We start from the raw sequence: 26,366 nt of genomic DNA, 5'->3' as shown, positions 1-26,366 counted from the left end.
CCCAAATCAGTGCAGTAATGAATCATACCTTTCGTTCAATAAAATTTCCTTTTCTTTCCAGTCCAGAGCCTGAAATCCGGCATCCTCTCCCCATTTCCTTTTGAAGGATTGATAATCAGTGTTGTGTTCGATATCCTAAATATCAAAGGTTTTTGTCTTATATCCCCGACTTCAACTAAAGTTTTCAGTAATCAGATTCCAAAAGAAAAAGAGAATCCTTTAATGGGAGACAATTGTATCAAACCTCCTTTGCTTCTTCCAGTATCTGCTTGAAACCATCTAAAGCAGCCTTCTGACCAGCTCTTCTTTCCTTCCGCTCCTCTTCAGCACGTGCATGAACATAGTGATCAAATATTGCTCGAAGTGACTTGGGATAGCCTGCAACACCAAATGATTGCATATACCAAGGCAATGGCAAGAACATTTCTCAGAGTTGATTCAGACACACACAGTCGATAAGTTAATTTTGATATCGACTTAGGTAAAAATCACAAAAAGACCTTGAAAGCAATCTTTTCTGAATCGAGCTCGAATGATTCAACCATTCATTGAGGTTCAAGTCGAAGAAGCTTATGAGTTTACTGATTCATCTCGAATATGCTAACAACTATTCCTTTTATTAGAATGTCAATATCTGAATAAGTCCGAAAAAAACGAGCAAACAACATAATCCAAATTGCTTTTATGAACAGGGTAAAAAGGCGTGGCTGAAACTACATCAGCTGGCGATGATAAATTTGTAAAAAAAGCATAGACTACTGCACAAAGAAGTAGGATCGACCCCCACCACAAAAAAATGATGTATTTGTTGTTGGTTATTGCATTTTGGTGATTGCATGCAACCTTGGATGTGCCTCTCAAGCTCTTGGTATGTAGAAGATTCGTCCGGAAATAACTCATTCTATGCCATCCTGTAACTAGGACCACACTGCTAGCTGCATGTTGCATCCAGAAGAGCTCCAAGAATAATGGATCCCCACTGCAGAGTCATAATGGAAATTATTAACTCGAAACTTGTTATTTTTAATATTTACAAAGACAGTTTAGATTACAATGGCCCCCAACACTCAAGCTTACAGAAGTTAATTGCTAAGGATATAAACGAAAGCAACACTTTTTAACTGAACAAAAATAGCACAAGTGGTAGAGATGAAGCAAAGAATAGAAAACAACATAGTCAAGATATTAAGCTACCTATGTTTTATCCCTCAAGGAACCATGGAACAGAATGAGAATCACAAATTGGAGGACCCGTAGTAGAATGCCTGAAGTTTTCCAAGAGGTAAGTGCGTCGATAGTGCCTCCATAAACGTGATCTGCATCTTCCAGCCTCCATAAACGTGATCTGCATCTCTTTCGTGGAACAAAATCAATACTTAGTCATTGCATTATTTTGGTACTTCAATCGACACAACCAAGGCACATAAAAAATTCAGAAGTTCAAGGCAAGATACAGAGCTCTATGGATTTTAGGGTGCAAAATTTGTAGCTTTAGAAAATTATATGTGAAATTTTTGTTAGGGACATGAATAATTGCCTGGTGCTGGATCCACTATACAGTCAACAAAATCAATTCTTATCTCATGTGTACTTCCAAAGACAGATTGGATACAAAAAGAGACATATAAAAATACCAGCCAATCCTTTGCCTATTCTTGTCGCCCACTGCATGTTTCCAATGTCATGCCAAGGTTTAACCTTTAAGCTATCAGAACAACATTAATACAAAAGAAGGATTTAAAGAAAGAAAAATGATAAATAAAACCTGTATGCATGGACGGTATAATTAGTACTTGTCAGCAGTCAGACCTTCCATAACATGTGTTGCACTCACAAATTGGCCACCCATCTACATGACTAATGCATCCAAGTAACATAGTCCATGCCTCATGCAAGAAACTGATGCCACGGCTTCTGCTTCTTGCTACTTCTCAGTTAATATCCGAGCACAGGTTGATTGCCAAGAGAGTAACATACCAGTAAAAAAGCAATTTCAAAAATTACAATATTGCTAGCTCTTTCAGAATGTATGCTTTTGCTTTTTGCCTCGTATGTCAAAGGTATTATGTCAGTTAGAGTATGAACCTTCATCGTCTACATCAACTAAGAATTCATTTTCAACCATGCTCTGTGTAAAAATCGAAACCTATCACCAGTGGCACACAATTTATAAAACCTGTTGCCACAACAAAATCAGTCTAATCACCCCACTGCATGAGCGTTCCCTGGGGTGGTGAATATGTAGGAATGTAACAAAAGCCAATATCCACGGTGATTTTCAAATTCTGCCATTTGCGCTGGCAGGAACAGTATAACAAGATTAAAGATTCATTTGAATTTGGCACATAATTTTACTTTTAGAGTACTTGGAGTAAACTTCTGAATCATTCTGAGAAGAGTTGGATTGTGTCCAGTAGTCCGACATAAATCAAGCAACAGCGAGAATATTGACGAATCAAAGGCAAATTCTCTCTCTTCCATTTCATCAAGAAAATTTGATGCCTCATCAAAATTACCCCTCAAAAGAAATCCCCGAACAATAATGTTGTAGGTAATCCTATCAGGATTCAACTTTTTTGTTCCATTGTTCGAAGAAAATATTTACCCTCCTCGAGTAGCCCTTCTTGACAATATCCATTTATCATTGTATTGAATGAAATAACATCAGCCTAGATCCTTTAGAAATCAGATCATAAAATAATTTTCGTGCGCTATCTAGTTTTCCAACTTTGCACAATCCATCCAGGAGGATGTTGTAGTGAGTAATATGAAGATATAACCTTTTGTCTTCCATTGACTCCAACAATGACAATGCTCCAGCAACAAGTCCATTTGCGCACAAAGCATCCAATATATTATAGTAAGTATAAAATTAGGTTTTTGGCCTGCAATTTGCATCTCATCAAATAGTTCAAGCACATCAGAACACCTGCAGACACGAAATAACCACTGTAACATAGATGGATATATAGCCACGTCAGGCTTCAATCCTCTGGGGGACATCTCAAGAAAGAGGTGCATGGCATCATCAATTTTCATCTCCTTGCAATATCCGTTAATTAAAATGCAATAGTTTGGACGTTAGGGCGAGCATGGCTCATACCAGCCATAGAGTCAAAGAGCTTCCTTGCCTTGTTGACTCGGCCTTGCAAACAATATCCACCCATCAATGCACTGTACACAACCACATTATTCTGGATCATGATGTAAACTACATCACCGGCCTTATCCACCAACCCATTCTTACACAAAGCATCAACCAGTATGCTAAACGTGATAACATCTGGATATATTTTGCATTTCATCATCTCCTTCATTAACTTATGCATCAACATAAAGCAACCGTACAAAACAAGATCCGAGTAGATTAAATTTTGTGAGCTTACAAAATAATTCCATCTATTTCCTTGTAACAAAAGTTTTTCCCTCAATCTCTTCAAATTCTAAAGTAAAGTTCTTTTAGAGAAATGCATCAACATAAAGCAACCGTATAAATTTCAAAAATTCTCAGAAGGCCCACATGACATAGTTAGAGAATCACATAGAAGCAAAACTTTCTGTCTCCCCACTATTCTCTGGAATTGTAGATAACCAAAATTACAAATCCTGTATAGCTGACAAAATTAAGAATCAATTCTGCAACAATTTGTATTTGATAAAATTAACCAAGCAATTATTAATGTGTGAGTGCAATTTAAAAAAGGATTTGGTGGGATTTTTGAACGATAGATTTCAAATGAAGTTTGTATTTGATAAAATTTGATAAATTTGATTATATTTTGTATATTTTATTACATACATACATACATACATACATACATATATATATATATATATATATAAATTTATATAATTTTGATTTTCAATTATCTGATTAATATGTTTAACCGTTATCTGTTTTCAAATAATTTTGAAAAAGCAGTAAAATTTAAAAATTTATTATTTTTTTTATAAGAAAAGGTTGCTGAGGAGGGTAAACCGATTTTTGAATCAATCCAGAAGAAAGTTTATAATTTCTTTCTAAAACAGAAATATAATCGATAATAAAAGTTTTAAAAAACAAGGAACACAATGTATTAATTTATTCTGATTTTCACAAAATTTATAAAATTCTGCAACAATATATTCAAATTCTTCTTCAGAGAAACTTTTAAAATACCAATCTCTGAAAGATTCTCATTTGGGTAGATAAAATTCTGTATTGATCTTCGCTCTAGCACGAGATCCTTTAGTAAAATCAATTTTTGGGTTTTTATCCATTAAATACTAAAATTCATTTCTGAAACTGTATCAGTTTCTTTAACTTTTTGAAAATTACTTTTATGAACAATATTATTTTGATTTATAATTAAATCATCTACTGTATCTTGTATAGAAGATTCTTCTTCTCTTACCTGAGAAGTAGAAGCTCTAGAAGTCTGTGGAAAATCCACTATATAATCTACAGGTGAAATAAAAGAATGACTAGATCTTGATCTAGCATAAACAGAATAGGGTAATAATCTTCTTTGGTCATTATTAAACTGTATTTGAACAGATCCTTCATTATTTTGAATAACTTGCTGTAAATCTCTATTTATTATAGGATTTCTAGGAACAGCTTGTTCAATTATCCAATTTTCTGGAAATCTATTTCTTCCCATCTTATAGATCTACGAGTTGTAATATTAGATCTATTAATATTAGTTTCTGGTTCTTGTATATGAACATCTGGTTTAATTTGATTAATAGCTATGACTATCTTATCTATTCTATTTTTTAGAGAATGTATTTCTTCTCCTATTATAGTTAAATATAAATTTGTATAATTTTGATTTTCAATTATCTGATTAATATGTTTAACAGTTATCCGCCCATCTGAGGTTTGGAATACAATTGAATCTGATACGTGGCGTTGTTTTACCAAATATTTCCTTAGTGGCTTTCGCACACATGGAGATTATTGGTTTCCAGCCTATATACCATATTCAAATTAATGAACTAATAAAAGAAGGTATTTAATTTCCAGAATAAGAATGAATATAAGGTTCATCTGTGGCAATTTTACAAAACATAAAAGGAATTACAAAAGATATACCAGAGAAATTAAACAACAGAGGATTTCCCGAAGACAACTTAAGAAACATAAATTCATAAAAATCACCCATAAACGTCTTAAACGCCATCTTTCGACTAAGCAGGCTGAAGGGCTACAACATGAATTTATGTCTCCTAATTAACTTCGAACCTTGTGTTTACTATTTCCTGGTTCGTCTTTAAACCTTATGTTCAACCTTTAACCCTTATATTACATCAAATTCTAAAATTCAAATAAATCTTTTATCATTTCAATTTAATTCCAAGTTACAAATAAATATAGATCATGGTTAGTAATGGGATGATTTAGCACAAATATTTTAGCATGTCATTCAGGCTAATATACCAAAATATAAAAATTAAAACTGTAAAATAAAAACAAAAAATAAAAACAGTAAACTTACATAATTGTAATCAAAATAGAAGTCTTGAATAAATGAAAGCTTTTATTAAGAAGGATTTTTTACAAGATACGAATAGAGGGGAACAAACTCGACCGCGTCGTTCTAAGAACACAGAATGGTTCTATATATAGATGGAAGTGCCGGACATGAAACCTCGGATTCCAACTAAAAATATAAACAGTAAAATGCTTTATTAAGGCAAACAGTAACATGTTTACAAAAGTCAAAAAATAAATAGTGATATGCCACCCACTTTTGTCATGATATCATGCCACTATGTGAGGTTCCACCAACTTGCACCGTCTGCAATTATATGCCACTTGTATCAATTATTAAAGATGAATATCTTAATCATCTTTAATATTATCTTTTAATGAATTTTTTAAATTTTCAAAAATATCATTGATCTGAGAAAATTGAGGAATATCATCCTCTGGATCTTGAGCATCCTGCATTTGCATTAGATGAATAAATTGATTTTCACTTGATTCGGACGCCATGGACTTGTCAGATTTTGAATCAGAACATCCAATATTCTTGTAGAGATCTTTTTTCATCTCTTCAATGTTGATTTCTACCATTTTCTCTTTGGAGTAAATTTCTGAATATTTTTGAGTCAAAATTTTAAATGGCCTCATTGCATCTTTTTCTTTTTCTTGTTGATGCTGTAAATATTTCTGGTATGAAGAAATTTTTTCTTCCATTTGATGAAGAGTTTCTGAGCCATAAAGCTGTCTAGTTGCTGGATTTTCACGTAATAATTTATCCCAAAATTTAGTAGAGCTTACTCTCCATAGGCAAGGGATACCTTCATCAGTATAACCGAATTCTGGCTGCCATCTCCAGATCCATGGGATTCCAAATTCCATGAAGAACAGACATAGAGTCTTCCCATCAATCCAATGTTCAGAAAAGGATTTTTTAATGCTTGGTGAAACATTTAACCAAGTATTCATTGGTTTTATAAAAACCTCAGGCAAAATTTTTGCCGATGGACCAAAAATCTTCCACCATATGTAGAACCAATTTGGAACAGGATAATGAAAAACATTTTCACAAATTTTCAGAAACCATGTATGTTTCTTTTTCTCATTTTCATAGAATAGAATTTTATTAAAACTCTCGACATAATCCCAAAAATTAAATTTAAAACTCATTTTATGAGTATCAGAATAAAATTCTTTTTCAACCAATGGAGATATACTATATTCTTTAATAGATATTATTTTTTTGATATTGAACTTGGAGAAGTTATAACTTCCTTTTTGTTGAGTATTACTGAAAAAGTGAGTTATATCAACACTTTTTGTGGATAACAGAAGATTTTCATAAAATTCTCTTTGTTTATAAGAACCAAATACATATGATGTATTTGTTAAATATCTCTCCATGATAGTCCACGGAGTCTTTTCCCATTGGATATCCTTTTCTTCTATAAGAAGAATTAATTCTCGATGTTTTGTCTCTGTATATAGAGCTGAATCATTAGCATCTTCTTTCATGATATTAGCATATGATACTGAAGATTGAGAATCTGTATTAGATTTCTGCTTTTGTTTCAAAAATTCTTGTAACTCATTGTATAACTCAGTATTATGCTCAGTATTACTGGCTGATGAACTGGATAAGTTCTGGGCTATTAGCCTCTGCTTGCCATGCTGTGCTATTATATTAGGGGGTTTTTCTCTACCACCTCGCCCTCTATAAGAGGACTCTCCTCGACCTCGAGAATACATATCTGTAAATAAAGACATTAGGATAAATATTCACGAGTTAAGAAATCAGGTAAGTGATTATCTTCACCTTTCTTATAAATGATTTCAAAATCAAAAGGAGCTAAATGAGCCTGCCATCTTGCAAATATTTGTTTAGACACATCATGTTTAAAATATTTATTAAACATGAATTTTGCAGATTTGCAATCAGTTTTTATAATAAACTTTTGATTATATAAATCATCTTGAAATTTTAAAATACATTTAACAATAGCTTAGATTTCTTTTGCCACTGTTGTTAGACTTAACCTAATTGTGGCGATGAGATTTAAAACCAGTAGATCTTTAAGCAATATAAAAGCAGTAGTCTTCAGCTAACAAAAATCAGAAGCAGAACTTAGATTTATCGATCTAGAAAGCCAGAAGCAGAACTCAGTCTAAATCAAAGTAACTTAACGTCTTTAGTGCAAACAGAACTAGCCTTGAATGTTACTGTTACTTTATCGAGTACTAGCATTAATTGCACCATTAATGCTGTATGAAGTTATTTATTGCGTCTTACCAATTTTGGTATAGTACAAGACTGATTGTTTTGAAGCTTTTCTGCAGGACCCTTTTCAGGTATTAAAGCTGAATATATCAGAAGTCAAAGAAGCCGTTTTGTTTATAGACGTTGGGATCAAAACTTCTATAAATATACAAGAACAACGTTGATAAAGTTAGATACTGATTGCAATACTCATAACGTTGATTTGAGCACAAAAACTCTCTTATCTCACAAAAAGCTTGACATACAGAAAAGTAGCACACGCTTCATAGCATATATCTGATCGGTTGAAGATCATCTTGTGCTGCTATTTCTCACACTCTTCATAAACAGTTCATACTATTCATATCTTGTTGAGAAGAGTTTGTAATCTGGAAAAGAGTCTTTCCAGAACCTTGATTACATATTATCGTGTTGATATACTAAGAGTTTCAGTAGGCAGAAGGTAAGTCCTGCTGAAGTGGGTGTGTACTAGTGTGTACTGTAAAATCCAAAGTTTTTTAGAGATACCTTCTGGAAACAGAAGAAGGGGAAACGTAGAAGATTTCATCTTCGAACTTCCATAAACAACTACTGTCTACTGCCTACTGTTTTTATCATTTCAATTACCGAACCATCAGATCGTTTCCGCACTATTATGTGATTTGTTGGTTGCACACTTGAACAAGATTAGCTACAATCTTTAACAGGATTTTAGCAACTTCAAAAGAAGAAATCAGAAAAGAAAAGAGTTTATTCACCACCCTCTAAACTCTACATCGATCCTCAACAATTGGTATCAGAGTAGTGTTATTCTTGTTCTTAAATCTACAACAGATGGCACACTTTAGCAAGGTTCCCATGTTCTCAAAAGAAGACTTCGATGACTGGAAGATCCGTATGCAAGCTCATCTAGCAGCTCAAGATGACGACATGTGGTTCGTCATCACAGATTGTCCATTAAAGATCTTAAAGCCTAATACAGCCATTGCTATCACTGATGGTGCGCCGGAAATGGTTGAAAAACCAAGAATAGAATGGACTAGTGAAGATAAAAAGAAAGCCAATCTGGATAATGTCGCAAAGGACACACTCTATAAAACTCTTGGTAAGAACACCTTCAGCAAGATCAAGATGTGTTCAACTGCAAAAGAAATATGGGAAAAGCTCATTCAAATCTGTGAAGGAAATGAGCAGACTAAAGAAAATAAGTTGACCGTGGCCATGCAAAAATTTGAAAATCTGAAAATGAAGGCCGGAGAAACTCTAAACGAGTTTGATGACCGTTTCAGTAGTCTGGTTAATGAGCTAGCAGCTCTTGGTAAAGACTATGGCAACAGAGAAATAGCGCTCAAAGTAATGAGAGCATTGCCTAAGGAATGGGATGTAAAAACTATGGCCATGAGAGTATCCAAAGATCTGAACAAATTACAACTGCATGATCTATTTGCAGACTTGAAAGCATATGAATTTGAACTGGAAATACGAAGTGGAGAAGAGCCATCATCGAGTACACCTACCAAGGCTCTTGCTGCGACCGCTGTTGCTCCTGTTACAATTGTTCCAAATGTATCTCCTACTGCTACTACTGAAAGTACATCTGATATAACTGCTGAACAGATCAGCAATGATGCAATATCTCTGTTTGTGAAAAAATTCTCTAGATTCATGAAGAAGAACAACAGAACGTATCAGAATCCTCACCGAAATTTTAAGAAGGAATCACCATCCGGTGATATGGCATGTTTTAACTGTGGAAAAATTGGTCACTTTATTGCTGATTGCCCAAAGCCCAAAAATGACGAGAAGAATAAAAAGGAGCACAAGAGGAATGATAAGAAATACAGAAGATCAGATCGCAAAGCAATGGTTTCTGAAGAAAATAAGTCCAAGTGGGCAGATTTTAGCTCTAAGTCTTCTGACTCAGATGATCATTCAAGCGACAGTGATGTAGAAGAAGTCAAATGCCTTATGACAGATACCGAATCAACCTCAACACCTGGAGAGGTATTCGACTTTAACTCAAATGAATTTAAACGAACTGATTTGGTTAGTGAACTGCATGACATGGTAGAAGAGTACTCAAGACTTTCTCAATCATTCGAGGAAGTTAAGACTGAAAATCAAAACTTAAAGGATCAAATCAGTAAGTTTACTTGCGTGCAAGAAAACAGCTGTAGTGATCTGGAAGTCGAGATAAGTAAGTTGAAAACTGAGAATGAGAGAGTAAATGCAGAAGATCAGACAATAAGATCTGAAAATCAGAAGCTATCACTTCTGGTAAATGCATGGATCAAGTCTTCTGTTTCTTTGGAGAAGATGCATGAGTTACAGAAACAATTTGGAGACAGAAGTGGTCTCGGTTTCAGTAACAATGATAGCACTTCAGAAACTAGTACGAAACCAATACTGGATAAAGACAAAGGCAAATTCATTTACTTCGTTAAATCCAGTATGGTACATGAACCAGTAGTACCGACTGTTCAAGGCGAAAAGTTTGTAAATCAGACGAACAGAAGAAACCATTATGGCCTGGGTTATGTTAAACCTGAGAGTAGAGTCCATCAAAGTGCTGGATCCAGTAGAGGATTCAACTCAGAAGGACAACTCTCTATGAGGGTTAAAAACTACCAGTGCACTAATAGTAGACCTGTTCAAAAGAGATACAGACCAGAAACCAAGAATCGAAGGGAAGAACAACATTCTAAAATGCATTACGTTAAGAATACTAGACCTTCTGTTGCACACACAAAGGTGGATACCCGAAGTACAAAGTCACCAAGAATTGTGCAGATGTGGGTTCCTAAGGGACTGATAAGGCTTGGACCCAAATAGACTGGGTACCATTTACTAAAACTTGTGCTTGCAGGAACAGAAGAAAGTCAAGATTAGCAACTCCATATGGTATCTGGACAGTGGATGCTCCAGAAACATGACTGGACAAAAGAATCTATTATCAGAAGTGATAAGTTGTACAGGACCAAAAATAACTTTTGGGGACAACTCAAAAGGTAAAACCGTGGGTAAGGGTAAGATTACTCATGGTAACATTACTATAAATAATGTACTTTTGGTTGAAAACCTATGTTATAATCTGATCAGTATCAGTCAATTATGTGACAATGGATATTCAGTAGTTTTTCAGAAGCATTTATGCATAATTAAAGATGTGGATGGATATGCAATCTTAACCGGGAAACGAGAAGGAAATACATAGAGTTTTTTGGAATGTAGATCATATTAATGTTCCTACGTGTTTAGTTGCATCTCTCAGTGATAAACATTGGCTATGGCACAAGAGATTGAATCACCTAAACTTTAAGTCAATCAATATTCTCAAAAAGCAAAACATAGTTGACGGTTTGCTTGATATTAATTTCGTTAAAAATCACGTATGTTCTGCATTTTAACTTGGTAAACAGATAAGATCGAGCTTCAAGAACAAAGGTAGTAAATCAACCTCAAGATGTTTGGAATTATTGCATATGGACTTATTTGGTCCAATCCCTATTATAAGTTTAGGGGGAATGAGATACACTCTCGTTATTATTGATGATTTTTCCAGATTTACTTGGGTAATATTTCTTGCTGGAAAAGACCAGACCAGTGGCCTTCTGATCAAACTTCTGAAGAAAATTCAAAATGAAAAATCAGTGTCTGTTATTAAAATCAGAAGTGATCGAGGTACTGAGTTTACTAACAAGGTACTTGAGTTATATTTGGATGAACAGGGCATTCATCATGAGTATTCAGCTGCCAAAACGCCTCAACAAAACGGAGTAGCTGAAAGGAGAAACAGAACTCTTAAAGAAGCCGCTAGAACAATGCTAGCAGATGCTAACATCTCTCAGCGTTTCTGGGCAGAAGCAATCAACACTGCATGCTATACAAAAAACAGAACCATGATCAACAAGAGACATAATAAGACTCCTTATGAGATATGGAAAGGGAATAAGCCTAATGTATCTTATTTTCATGTATTTGGTTGCAAATGTTTCGTGCATAATAACGGTAAAAACTATTTGACTGCATTTGATTCGAAATCAGATGCTGGACTGTTTCTTGGATATTCAGCAGTCAGCAAAGCCTTCAGAATCTTCAATAATAGAACTCTTAATGTTGAAGAATCCATTCATGTTGTTTTCGATGAAGACAGCAATGCTCATGAAATTACTAACACCTCAAATCTTAGTAACAGGTTGGACAACATTCATCTAGAACTGGATAGTGAAGATGATACAGAACCACGTGTCAACGATGCACAAAATCCAGAACCAGATATCCCTATAGTAGAACCAGCAATACAGATACAGGATGCACCAGAACCAGCAGTTGACACCCCAAGATCTATTGACACCTCACTTGAGCTCGGTCCAAATCCATCAAATCTGGAAGAAATCCGTCTAAACCCTTTCATTTGGAGACAATCACATCCTCCATCTTTGGTTATCGGAAATCCAGCAGCTCCTTTAAGGACAAGAAGACAAATGCTTAATGAATATATGCATGCTGCTTTTATTTCTCAGGTTGAACCAAAGAAGATTGAAGAAGCTCTTCTGGATCCTAGTTGGATTGAAGCAATGCAAGAAGAGCTGAATCAATTTAGAAGAAATGAAGTATGGTTTCTTGTACCTAGACCTACTCATCAAGTAGTCATTGGAACTCGGTGGGTATTCAGAAACAAGTTAAATGAAGAAGGAAATGTGGTTAGAAACAAAGCAAGACTNGCATGGTATGACACTCTATCACAATTCCTTGTTAATCAGGATTTCACCATTGGCACAGTAGATAAGACTTTATTCACGTTTGTTAAGAATAAGCACATTTTGTTAGTACAAATTTATGTTGATGACATTAACTTTGGGTCAACTAACCCCAAACTATGTGAAAAGTTTGCTAAGATGATGCAGGATAAATTTGAGATGAGTTTGATGGGAGAATTAACATTCTTCCTAGGACTGCAAGTCAAGCAACTGGAAACAGGAATCTTCATAAATCAGGCTAAGTATACGAAAGAATTATTGAAAAAGTATGGTATGGAAACATGCTCTGCTGCTTCCAATCCAATGAGCTCATCTACTAAACTTGACAAAGATGAAAATGGAAACTCAGTAGAGGTAACTCAGTATCGTGGTCTTATTGGCTCATTATTATATCTCACAGCCAGCAGACCTGATATCATGTTTGCTGTTTGTATTTGCACAAGATTTCAGACTAACCCTAAACAATCTCATTTTATTGTTGCTAAGCGTATTCTCAAATACTTAAAGGGTACTCAGAATGTCGGCCTATGTATCCCAAGGACTCATCATTCAATCTTATTGGATATTCAGATGCTGACTATGCAGGATGCAAACTGGATAGGAAAAGCACTAGTGGTTTTTGTCAATTTCTTTGTGACATGTTGATCTCCTGGTTCAGTAAAAAGCAGACTTCCATAGCCACGTCTACTGCAGAAGCAGAGTATCTTGCTGCTGGAAGTTGCTGCTCTCAAATACTGTGGATACAGCAACAACTCAAAGATTATGGAGTTCAAGCCTCTGAATCACCCATCCTCTGTGACAATACCAGTGCCATTGCAATCACACAAAATCCAGTATTTCATTCCAGAACGAAGCACATAGATATCAGACATCACTTTATCAGAGATCATGTACAAAAGAAGGATATTCGTCTGGAATACGTTCCTACTGATCAACAAGCAGCAGATATCTTTACAAAACCTCTGCCTGAGAATAAGTTTTCTTACTTTCGAAATGTACTTGGTTTAATTGATTTAACTTAGTTGTTATTTGTCAATATTTAACAGTAGAATTTTTGCAGAAGAATAAGAAGACAAAATTACATCTACTAAAATTTTATTGAGGAAATAATCTATGCCATGTTACAGCAGCCAGTCCAGAACCTACAAATTCCTGCCACTCAACTATCCAATTATTCAGTTCATGGATTCTTAAACTAGTGAAGGATTCAGCAGAAGAAATCTTCTCTAGCTGATGTCACTCCTTCCACAGCATCGCATGCAGAAGATCTTGATCAGTTGCTAGCTCTGTAACATGATTGACATCAAATTTTTGTTTGTATCTTCTCGCTACTGCTCTTTGAGAACGAGTAAATGCCAAACCATTTTGATAAGAATTCTGAAGATCTTGAATCTTGAACCATGAAGACATGACTTTTACCAAGACATATTCTTCAATAGTCTTCTTCAAGTCTTCCAGATAAGGAAACACTTCATCTGTGACAGTGACATGCGTACTGCTACAAGCGTTAGAATTGCTTGAACTAGACATATCGAACTGATATTATCTAACATTCTTGTTGTATTACTTATAGACAGGTGACATTTAATGATTGAAGAAGTTGAAGAGTCTCAAGTCAAATGAAACGTCTCTTGATTCATCCGATTTACCCAGACTAAGTTTTTCATATCCCTTGTTTTATAACATTCAATGAAAGTAGTAGATAAACGAAAATATGACAAAATGAAATTCTTACAAAACCAGATACATTACATTGCGTTTATCTACTACATTTTTTGATATCAACAGTTTGAGGTACTTCAGTAGCACTGAGTACTTCAACATGAATCTAACTAAAACTACTGGAATCCCCTCTTTTTGCATGGTCATGATTTGTGAAAGGGGTAATTCCACAGTTTAAACCGAATAATTTAGAACAATCTAACTAATTGTTCAGATTATATGCCAATGAATTTCTTCCAAGTCTTCATATCTTGAAAAAGAATATCTTCAAACTGCTGTTTACGAAAGGCTGGAAGTTGTCCTTGGAATTCCTCTGCTGATTCAGACTCAGGAGAAGTCTCCGAGAAGTCACTTGAACTACTCATTTGTTTTGATTTGATAAAAGCTTGAATGACTCAGTTTGTAAAATTGCAGGTATTTATAGAAGCCAAAACGACGGCTCACTGTCTGCACGGATACCAAGAATCATTTATTATTCCTTCAGACTTCGTATCTTTGCATTTATTGCATAGATTCAGGGGGAAGAGTAACCTTTCATACTTTCGTGCTTTATCAGAAGCAGAAGAGAGTTTTGTCTGTTCGATAAGACAAAGTATCTACTGGATTTTGTCAATAATGCTGACAATACTTCAGCACATTATAACTTCCAGTAGATATTATCATAATACGACAAATTCTCTTCTGATTATTTTAAGTAACTCATTAGACATCCCGCTCTTTTTTTTTCATTTTTGAAAAATAATTTTTCTGACACTCTGCATAACCTTTCAAATATTCAACCGTAAACATACTGACACGTGTCCTTGTGTTTACACTGACGGCTGTACATTTTGAATTTTAACCGCCTCTTATTCCTCTTCACATTTACGATTCCAGACTTTCTTGCTACTACTTTCTCATGTCTAACATAATCTTCAACGAAATTATCTCAGAAAAATGGCTGGAGCTTACACTCTCAATGCTTATCAAGTTAATTTTTCATCGGTTCTTACTATTAAAGATGAAGGACTTGTACAAATGTTTAAGGCTGTTGAAAAATCAGGCCTTCGAAGATTCTTGGAAGCACCTGCCATCATCTATAAGACAGCACTTCTGGAATTCTTCGCCAAAGAAACTGTTCAAGATGGACAGATCATTCATTCTCAGGGAGATGCAACTATTGCCATTGATGCTCCATTACTTGGATCAACCTTCTTTCTTCCACTCTCAGGCACCTCTGACCTATCAGGTATCTCAAAGGAAGAAATGTCTATTGCTCTTACTTCTTTCTCTGCTTCTGGAGAAGAACTCTCCCCCTCTTGTTTCAAGAAGCTTCTGAAGATGGAATACCAAGTGCTTGCTGACATTGTGGCAAAGGCACATCTTGTCAAAGCTGGTACTTTTGATCGTTTGACAAAAGAAAAAGTTCAGGTGATGGTGGCAATCACCTCGAATATTAAGGTGGATTGGAGTTGGTTTCTATTCAAAATTATGAGAGAAATGGTTTCACAAAAGAGCACTGGTTTTGCTGTTCAAATCAGTCAGATGCTAAAGGATGCTGGTTTTCCATTCACTACTGATCAAGATGCTTCTTCTGTAACTATGGCCGATGCCAATAATGTGCTTGCTTTGAGGCCTAAACCAACTGTGGCCGATTTTGTTTCCATGAAAAAGGAAATTGGGGATACTTTAGCCGAGGGTCATGCTCCCCAAAAGAAAATCAAAAGGAAGAGAGTAATTGTTTTGACTGATTCGGATAAAACTGTCTCTGAAGAATCAGCAGCTCCTACTCAAGCATCTCTTCCAGTAGCAACACCCAACAAAAAGAAGTCGAGAACCACCATCCGTATTAAGAAAAATGTGGCCATTGCTGATCTGGATACTGTTCCGTTGAGACAAGTATTTCCAGAAGCCACTCAAACCAAAACCAAGTCTGCTTCAGAACCAGTAGCAACTCCCTCCCAACCAGCACTTACTTCTACTATTTCACAACCAACTACTACCTCCTCTTTCATCAAACCAACGGCTATTACTGCTCCACCAGCATCAACATCAGAACCTAATGTTAGACCTACTAATGGAGTTGTGATTCGAGAGTCATTAGTCGGATCATCAACTACTCGTACCTCACTGCCTATTCCTACAGGCAAAGGAAAGCAAAAGATGTCTGATGAACATCAAGTTCAACGCTCCAAAACCTCAGTGCAGACTGGTATTGAACTTCATCTTCAAGAGATTGAAAAATCTGCCAGGGAAGACATGTTGTTCTTTGATGAATGGCTAAAGATGAGAGCATTTCACCCTTTCACTAACTTACACACTGCAGGTGTATTTGCTCAGATCGTGAAGCATGAGAAAAGAGTTTTTGCTATTGCAAAAACCAAGAAAGTTATTGAAGCCATGAATCGGAGAAATTATATCGTTGATCAACTGAAACAAAAGGCGATGGACTCTGTGTTGACATCTTTAGAGTCAAATTTTGATCCAATGAGTCCTACTGCTCCTCATGATCAGGATATCATTCAGCTTATGACTGGTCAGCTGCAAACTTTGGCTGAGCTAATTCGAGCTCAAGAACAGGTTTTTACTAAGCCTCTGCCTTACAAGTTAGGCATGGTACCCGAACTTCTACAGACATAGACAGTTGAGGAAATGATCACAGTTTCTTCCGGAGCCAAGGTCTCTAGTACTCCTGCATCACCGGACCTGCCTGCTCAATCATCATCTTTGATCTCTGTTAGAGAATTAGCTTCAGTAGATGAAGTAATTCAATCTATTTTTCTTACGACGGCTGCTGCACTAACTCAAGCTAATGAAGTGGTACTCTCCGAAGCTCAAATTGAACCTCAGCATGTGGAAACATCAGATGACAATCCTTTACCGAATCTTGAGAACTTTTCTGCTGAATATCAAGCAGAAATAAAAGATCTACTGAATATGCCATCTGATTCTATCCATTCAGAGCAACCACCAGAGACCACTGAAGCTACTCATCAAGATGATAGTACGGCGCCTGAACCTATGGTTGAAGAAACTTCTGTTGCTCCACTTGCTGATGAGGAAACTCATGTAGCACCTCCTGTTTCTGCAGCTCTAGACTTGAGCCCTGTTGAACCTGGCACCTCTGATGGTTCCAAAAATGTGATTCCTCCCATTGCTCCAACAGAACTATAACATTCTACTGCATTGGTCTTATCCATTTCTGACTCAGCTGCTGCTCGTACCGCTGAACTCAAGGAGCGTATGATCACCAGAACTCCTTCTCCAGAACCGGAACGGTTTGATATTGAATTTGAGATTGATACTTTGCAAAAAGATCTCCACAATCTCTCTGAAATAGTAAAGGAGCTATCTCGTGAACATGCTGGAGAAGTCAGTGGTTCTAAGTTCTTTCGAGACCGCATATCTAAGGAACTATCTATTACGGCAGAGTCTGTGAGAAAAATGTATGCTGAGACCATTGTCTTTCAACAAAATGTTTCCAGAAGCCAAGAGATCATCGTACTCGGTCAAACTGACATACTCAAATGACTCACCGACCATGATGAGGTTATTCGTTCAGTCTCCACCACCTTGGAATCTATGGATGCCACGATTGAGTCCCAGTCTCAATCTCTCAATGCTCTCAATGAACGAGTATCTAATCAGGCACCATATCTGGAAATGCTCAACAATGGCATTCTAAATCTTTCTAGCCGTATGGATGGTTTGCTGTCTCGAGTACTGGCCATTGATGCCAAAAAGGGGGAAGCAGAACCAGAAGGAAGAACAACTGGAGATATAGCAGAATCTTCTGCCAGAAGATATCAAGATGCTGAAGAAACCATTTACAAGGACATTGGCACCGATAATTAAAACCTTCTTTAATTATCTTAATATAACTATGTTTTATTTTGCCATTATTTTTCTGCTAATATTCAGGTTTTGGCATCACCAAAAAGGGGGAAATTGTTAGACATAACTTGATTGTGGCGATGGGCAATGAGACTTAAAATCAGCAGATCTTTAGGCAATATAAAAGCAGTAATCTTCAGCTAACGGAAAGTTCTAAGATAACCAGAAGCAGAACTTAAAGTTCTAAGATAACCAGAAGCAGAACTTAGAACTCTAGGAAAACAGAAGCAGAATTCATTCCAAACCATAGTAAATTTACGTCTTTCGCATAAACAGAACTAGCCTTGAATGTTACCGTTACTTTATCAAGTAATAACATTAATTGCACCATTAATTCTGTATGCAGCCATTTATTACGTCTTACCAATTTTGGTATAAAACAAGACTGATTGTTTTGAAGCTTTTCTGCAGGACCTATTTCAGGTATTAAAGCTGAATATATCAGAAGTCAAAGAAGCCGTTTTGTTTATAGACGTTGGGATCAAAACTTCTATAAATATACAAGAACAACGTTGATAAAGTTAGATACTGATTGCAATACTCTTAACGTTGATTTGAGCACAAAACTCTCTTATCTCACAAAAAGCTTGACATACAGAAAAGTAGCACACGCTTCATAGCATATATTCGATCGGTTGAAGATCATCTTGTGCTGCTATTTCTCACACTCTTCATAAACAGTTCATACTATTCATATCTTGTTGAGAAGAGTTTGTAATCTGGAAAAGAGTCCTTTCCAGAACCTTGATTACATATTATCGTGTTGATATAGTAAGAGTTTCAGTAGGCAGAGGGTAAGTCCTGCTGAAGTGGGTGTGTACTGTAAAATCCAAAGTCTTTTCGTGATACCTTCTGGAAACAAAAGAAGGGGAGACGTAGAAGATTTCATCTTCGAACTTCCATAAACAACTACTGTCTACTGCCTACTGTTTTTATCATTTCAATTACCGAACCATCAGATCGTTTCCGCACTATTCTGTGATTTGTTGGTTGCACACTTGAACAAGATTAGCTACAATCTTTAACAGGATTTTAGCAACTTCAAAAGAAGAAATCAGTAAAGAAAAGAGTTTATTCACCCCCATCTAAACTCTACATCGATCCTCAACAGAGAGATTATATGTTTCTTTCTATTCCAAAAAGCATTTGGAAGATCATTACATATTTCTAATGAAAATTTATTATAAATAAATTGAATTTTTTCTTGTAATTTAGGATTTTTTAATATTTTAACTTTTTCTTTTAAAGAATTGATCTGAAAAGTTTTTCTATCAATTTTTTCTTGTAATTCATTAAGAATTTTATGAACATGTTTAGTTATAAACTTAAAAGAAATAGGATTACCTTGATAGATCCTGTAATACCTGTTTCATCAACATGTTTTAAAGGATATATTTGATAAATAATAGGTAAACCAAGTATTAATTGGCTAGAAATATCTTTTGCTAATAAAAAACTGGTTTGAATATAGTTTTTATCTTTGCAAATATATGTTTTTGGTAATTTATAATTTATTTCTAAAGGTTCTCCTCCCGCATGAGAATGAGAATGTGTAGTTTTATGAAAATACTTAGTAGAAATTAATCCTTCCTGTATTACATTTAAATCTGCACCACTATCTATCATAACAATGAAATTCTTTTTATAAGAATTATCTATTAACAAAGTAATATTAGTATACCATTTTTGAGATATGATCATACTTAAAAAAGATAAATGATTATTATCAGAAAATGAAATATTTTGACTACTGTCATTATCTTCTTTGTTATTTTCAATAACTGAAATTCGATAACTTAGATTATTATTATTATTATTATGTAAAATTTTTATTTGTTCTTTAAGATTATTAATCTCTTTAACTAAATCTTGTATAGTAACAGGATTTTGATTACTATATTTTTTCTGTAAAAGATTTTTTATTTCTTTCATAGAATAACATTGTTCTTGTTTAACAAGAATATTATTGTTACTACTTGTTGAATCAGTATTTTCCATTTGATCAATAATTGTTGATTTTAATATTGGATCCTTACTCATTTTAAGGAATTTTAAAATATTACTGTTAGTTAAGACATGAATATTTAAATCCTGAAATTGTGACATAAGTTTATAAAACTCATCATTTTTATTATCAATTTCACTTAAATGATTGATACAAGATTCTCCTTGTATACAATTATCACATTCTATATCAGAATTAAAAGATTTATTTTCTATTATATCTCCTGAGTTATAAAATTCTAAACTAAATTATGAGCTATTCTCATATTCACTATCTGAATTTTGATTAGAATCCATTATTATTTTATTGATTTTATCTTTAAGAGTTTCATCTATATCTAAATTATTAATTTTGTTTTTAGCCCAACATTGATTAGCATAATGTCCTGGCTTTTTACATTTTCTACAAATAATTAGTTTATTTTTAGCTTTATAATTGTTAGCTTTCCGTAATTCACGGCTTTCTTATCTTTTTTTCTTTCTATCTTTTTGTCTATCAGACAAATGTCTTTTCTTCCTATAATGTCTTTCGTCTTTATCTTTTATGGTCTTCTTACCTTTATTAGGTAGGTCCATATCAAATTGATCACAAAATTTACCTAGTTGTTTTCTTTCCAGTAAATTCTGTCTTTTAATTTGATTATTTAATTTTAATTCATTACAGAGAGCTAAACCCTCTTGAATACAAATACTAATCAGTTTACCATAAGTATAATTTTCTCAAGGAATATTTATGTCTTCCTTTCTTAATACTTTTCTGATTCTTTCTGCAAATAAGAAAGGTAAACCATCTATGAATTTGGCTTTCCAAAAACTATTATTACATTCTGGTATCTCATAAATACGAGATAAAAAGTATCTTTATATCGTCTAAAATCAGTAAGTGTTTTACATTTTAGATTACTTAATAAAGTACGAATTTGTTCACTATTATCAATGAATTTACCAGTAAAATGTTCAATCATAGTCATTATTAATGAATAGACTGCATTCTCTAATTAAATATTATCTTCAATTTTTATTGAATTTAAAATCTCATCTTTATGGGAGTAATGTAAATAATTATCTCACTAACCTTTAAGTTGACCAGTAAATCCTGCTATTATTATTTTTGCAATATTTTTATCATTATTTCCTGATGTTTTACATACAGTACTATACATAAGCATTCTGTGAGCAGTATTATAAATATGCTTATCACTAAAACCATCAATATTCCATTCATAAATACTTTTCCCATTATAACTATTAGAAAATATATATTCTTGTTCTTCTATAAGAACATCGATGGGAGTTGGTCTATCATAATAATATTTATTTTGAGTAGGTCTATCTGCCCATTTAATTTTATTAATTTTTTCATCAGAAATATTATTATTTTCAAACTCTTCATTAAGAGTTTGAATATTAAGATTTTTAAATTTTTCTTCTAATAATTTTTCTATATCAGAAACAGAAGACTTAAATTTAAAATCTTTAATATCTGGAGGGAATTGAATAGAAGAACTGGCAATATATATATATATATATTTATTAAAATATATTTTTACATACATAATAAAATATGATATTCATCAAAACTTGTAGACATATACAATAAAATATGATATTTATGGATCATATAGACATGTACAGTAAATTCATAAACTCTATTATATCGAGAAAGTTATGAAAAAATAAATAAAATAATTTGATGCTACAAATGACCAGCCGCTAAAATTCCTAAACAGAAAACTCAATTTGAGATAAGTCGTATTTCACGTCAGTTGGGACAAATCGAATTTTAATTAGGCAAACGGATGGTTGCAAGACCAAACTGATTCAAGGAAAACAACAATCAGTTCGACATGAGCAGTTACGATATTTTGGTCTGCTTGATCAGCTTGGTTATCCAAATAGAACGATGCAGTATGCGTTATGAAGATAATATGATGATATACAAATCATATTCACAAGTCAAAGTGCAAATCAAAGTTTAAGATATTGATAAATGAAGATGAATCTACTAGTTATGCACAAGCTGAAATAAGCAAGTTCAGTATAGCTGACGAGCCCGACTGAATCATCACTCTAGTTGACAAGCTAAACTGATAGCAGACCTCAAAATCAGTCAGGCTCAGGGAAAGCGACCATCAAGGCGGAAATGACTGTTTTAATGTCAAACTGTCCAAAATCTTCTCTAACGATCATATTCTCGAGTGAAACGTACATATCATTCTTGGAGCCTATAAATACAACAATTTGAAGATCAAATATAAGATTTTTTGAAGGTGATTCAAAGTATGGGCAGCCTACATTAAGAAATTAGTTAGAATAAGAGCAAGCTCAAGTGTGATGATACATTTGCGAGATACACACAATGTAATTGATTAAATCATCACACTCAACCACTCACACATATACATGAGAGTTGAGCTTCAAAGTTGTAATGTCCGAAGTAAATATTACAATTTGTTGATTTAGTAACGCTAGATTACTAAATAATTAACGATATTAAAATAATGAAATATGATGTATCTTGGTCATAAGAAGTCCAAATTATTTGAAATTTGGAGTTAATGTAGTAAACTAAATGTCATGATACGGGTAAAGTATTTAGAAGGGGAGATTGAATAAATACTTAGACTTTTTGAGATATTTTCTGAATGTGCATCAGTTCTTTGAGGAACTGATCCTGAAATCTTGTATGTCGATATCGATCAGTTAACTAAAGTAATGCAGAAATAAACTGAAGGATATATTTGAATATTTTGGTTTGGGTTCTATGAAAACTGAATGACCAAGAAAATTATATACACGGATTTTTATGGATGTTCATAGACTTCAAATACTCTACGTCACCTCTTCTATCTCAAGAATAGGTATTCACTAAAAGAATTTGATTATTTACAATATAATGTAATAACACACTTCAGTTTGGACTTAAACAATACCAAACTGAAACTCTTGGTTTTTCTTACAAAATTTATCAGTTGAAAACTGAATAGCTCAAATGAGTAGCCTGACTGCTACGAATAACTCAATGAAGTGTGAGCTTGAGATTCTATTGCAAACAGAATTCATCAGCTATATATAGTCTTCGATTTCAATGGTCACATTGAATGCAATTAATGATTAATATCCGATGAATCGTCTTTTAATCCATGTAGACATCTTTTTCAGACAAATGTACGATGTATCAGACTGTTATGTTTCGTCTTTTTTGCTTTGGTACGGAGTGTCAGTTTGTCTGCTGAGATTCAAATTGTAACTGGTGACGTGTCCAACTGATCAAGAGTCAAACTGGTCGACTGATCAGTTCAACTGGTCTAAATCAATTCTAACTGATGTCTTTTGAGTTTGAACTCTCTTATAACTTCAGTACCGTTTTTCAATTATAATATACATGTTTACATTTAGCTCTGTTCTTCTATTCTGGTATTCAATTTTGAAAACAGTCAGTTTTTCTATCTTCGAATCATCATTTTTTAGACTTATTAATACTTTTGAGAACTTTAGTTTATTTACTCCAGTTCTATTTAGTCTATTTTACTCCAGTTCTATTTAGTCCATTTCAGTTTGATAAGTCTTCTTCAGTTCTCACTACACCAAAAACGACAAACGACAACGGATAAAATCCGTTGTCGTAGCCTCCTTAAAACTGTTGTAACTGAGGGTGTTGTTGAAAGTCCGTTCAACGACAACGGTTTTTATTCGTTGTGATAGGTTAAAAACCGTCGCTAAAAAAAATTAGCGACGGTTTTATCTTAAACCGTCGCTAAGTCAAAATTAGCGACAGTTCATTAAACCGTCGCTAGTTCAAATGAGCGACGGTTTACTTAACCGTCGCTAATTTGAAATTAGCGATAGTTATCAATCAAGACCGTCGCTAATATTACCGACGGTTGTTAATCACAATGTCCGTCACTAATTTGTTTTGAAAAATAAAAAAAATACTTTTAATAATTTAATAAATAAAAAAAAAACTTATAATCGAAACTAAAATCGTGTAAAAGAAAAAAAATTTTAGTATTGTGAAGTAGTAAAATCGTGTAAGAGAGAAAAATTTTACGTGTTGTGTGAAATTGTATAAGAGAGAAAATATTTTGAAGTGTTATGAAGTGGTTAGAAAAATTTTAGGTGTTGTGTGAAATTGTGTAAAAGAAAAAAATTTTAAGTGTTGTGTGAAGTGATAAAATAGTGTAAGAGAGAAAAATTTTAAGTGTTGTGAAGTGATAAAATGGTGTAAAAGAGAAAAATTTTAAGTATTGTGAAGTGTTGTGGAGGAAAATGGACTGAAAATGTGATATTTAAAGACAATTTGCGATGATTTTTGTTTAAACCGTCGCTATTGGCGGCGGTAATGTTGAAACCGTTGCATAATTTAAATTTGCAACGGTTTATATTTACACTGTCGCTAATATTAGCGACGGTTTGAGAACACTGTCGCTAATTTTAGCGATGGTTTTTGTAAAACCGTCGCCAGTTTTAAACATTCGACGGGTTTTGTTAAAACAGTCGCTAAAATTAGTGACGGTTATTTTAAAACCGTCGCTAAATTTAAAATTAGCGACGGTTTTTGAAACACCTTCGCTAAATATTGCAACATTTTCCAAAACCGTTGTTGTTTGTCCGAAAACCACGCTAAAACCGTTGTCGATTATCCAAAAAAACACGCTAATAAACAACGGTTCATAGAACCGTTGTCATTGACCGTAAAAAAACGCTCAAAGACAACGGTTTTATAGAACCGTTGTAATTGACCTCAAAAACCGTTGTATTTGACCCTCAAAAGACAACGGTTTTGGATAAAACCTTTGTTAAAAACATACGACAACGGTTTTTCACAAAAACCGTTGTCGTATATGCGTTGTTGTATGCAGAATTTCTTGTAGTGTCTGAGATCAGTTACGTGCTTTTAATCCAGTTTGGGTCTTCAGTTTGGTTACTATTCAGTTTTTCAAACTCTGAAACTTATAATTTCTAACATTTTCTCCATTTTCGGTGTTTGAAAAACTTATAATTTTGAACTGATTAACTAGAACTTTATATTATCTGATTCTGTTTATCTGAAACTGATATGTAGCTAAAATAAATCTTCTGAGATGTACAGATTTGTACGTAAATAAGAATAAACTTTTCATTAATTTTGAAAGAGGTAAGTACAAATTCGTACAAACATTTCAAAATAAAAGTTATAAACTATTGAGCTTCTTCAGACATCTAACTGGCTTCTAACTGATATCAGACTCTGATTATTTCTTGGCTTTCTTGTCAACTGGTCTTTTATCGGTTGTGATGTCTGGATCACTACGCTTCTTGCTGGATTCTGCTGCCTTCTTTTGCTCTTCCCCTTTTTTCTCAACACCTCCCATCTTGGAAAATAAAATGAATGTTGAACTCACCTGTGCGGATATTTCAGCTAACTGATCTTACACAATATCAATTTTCTTTCACAACCCACACTACACATAATCAATCCACTGGATGAGTAGTTCTTGGAAGGTGACAAGTTTAGGAGTTCTAACTACTTCTCTTTTCATTCGTTCAACAGTTGTGAACAGAGCAAACACTTCCTTGGTCAGTTTATTCGAGTCTTTCATAGTATGGTTCTTGAGGGTATCGAGACTTAAAGAATGGAGCACCTGAATCGACTTGACTTGAGAAATCGTAGACCCAAGATCCGTCAAACTGGACATTATATTCTCGAGCATGACATCACCTTCTACAACTCTCTCTTTCCTTCACTTTAAGTAACTCCATTGCTTGCCACTATTACCAACTTTACAAAGTCCATCGATCACAATTCCATACATCATTATATCGACTGAGAACATGTTCCTGTACAATATTTCTAAACAATTATTGTGCTCAACAACATGATTTTCTTTGAACAATCCTTTCAGTATAGTACTAAAAGTGGTACTATCTGGCAAACACCCACACTCAAAGAACCCACATATAACATAGAGAATTTACAATTTGCATGATTGGAAATACAATAAACATTAATCATAATATTCATGTTATAATTATTATTAACTGTAATACCCATAGAGCATATATTTTTGTGAAGATAAATAGCCAAAGAGTACTATTTAAGCTTCATAATACGATAAAGTAGTTGAGTGAATTCACGTACAAAAGACAATGGTTTTACTCTAACCATTCGTTTGTACAAACAGATTGCATTATCTAACACATTTATGCCGGAAAATGTTTGCCCAAGCCTGCCACTCTTACTTGCACGCATAACCTGGTCAAAGTTTAGTAAGGCCAGGAACGGAAATCTGCAAAAACAAAA

The 26,366-nt window shown here is 34.1% G+C and overlaps 2 long non-coding RNA genes and 2 pseudogenes across 2 annotated transcripts; 1 reads left to right on the top strand and 3 right to left on the bottom strand.

The window, feature by feature from the left end:
* On the top strand, positions 1 to 386 carry LOC140966202 (uncharacterized). Its single transcript, XR_012173274.1, has 2 exons — positions 1 to 118; positions 230 to 386. It is a non-coding gene; the product is annotated as an uncharacterized lncRNA (long non-coding RNA).
* On the bottom strand, positions 6 to 26,366 carry LOC140966208 (uncharacterized). The gene is made up of 2 exons (XR_012173277.1): positions 26,263 to 26,366; positions 6 to 135 (listed from the first exon to the last, which is right to left on the bottom strand). It is a non-coding gene; the product is annotated as an uncharacterized lncRNA (long non-coding RNA).
* On the bottom strand, positions 402 to 2,091 carry LOC140965680 (alliin lyase-like; annotated as a pseudogene).
* LOC140966191 (uncharacterized) lies at positions 1,099 to 26,246 on the bottom strand (annotated as a pseudogene).

The sequence above is a fragment of the Primulina huaijiensis genome, chromosome 2 (genome assembly GCF_012295235.1).
Source record: "Primulina huaijiensis isolate GDHJ02 chromosome 2, ASM1229523v2, whole genome shotgun sequence".
NCBI lineage: Eukaryota > Viridiplantae > Streptophyta > Magnoliopsida > Lamiales > Gesneriaceae > Primulina > Primulina huaijiensis.
This window is presented reverse-complemented; position numbering and strand designations above follow the sequence as displayed.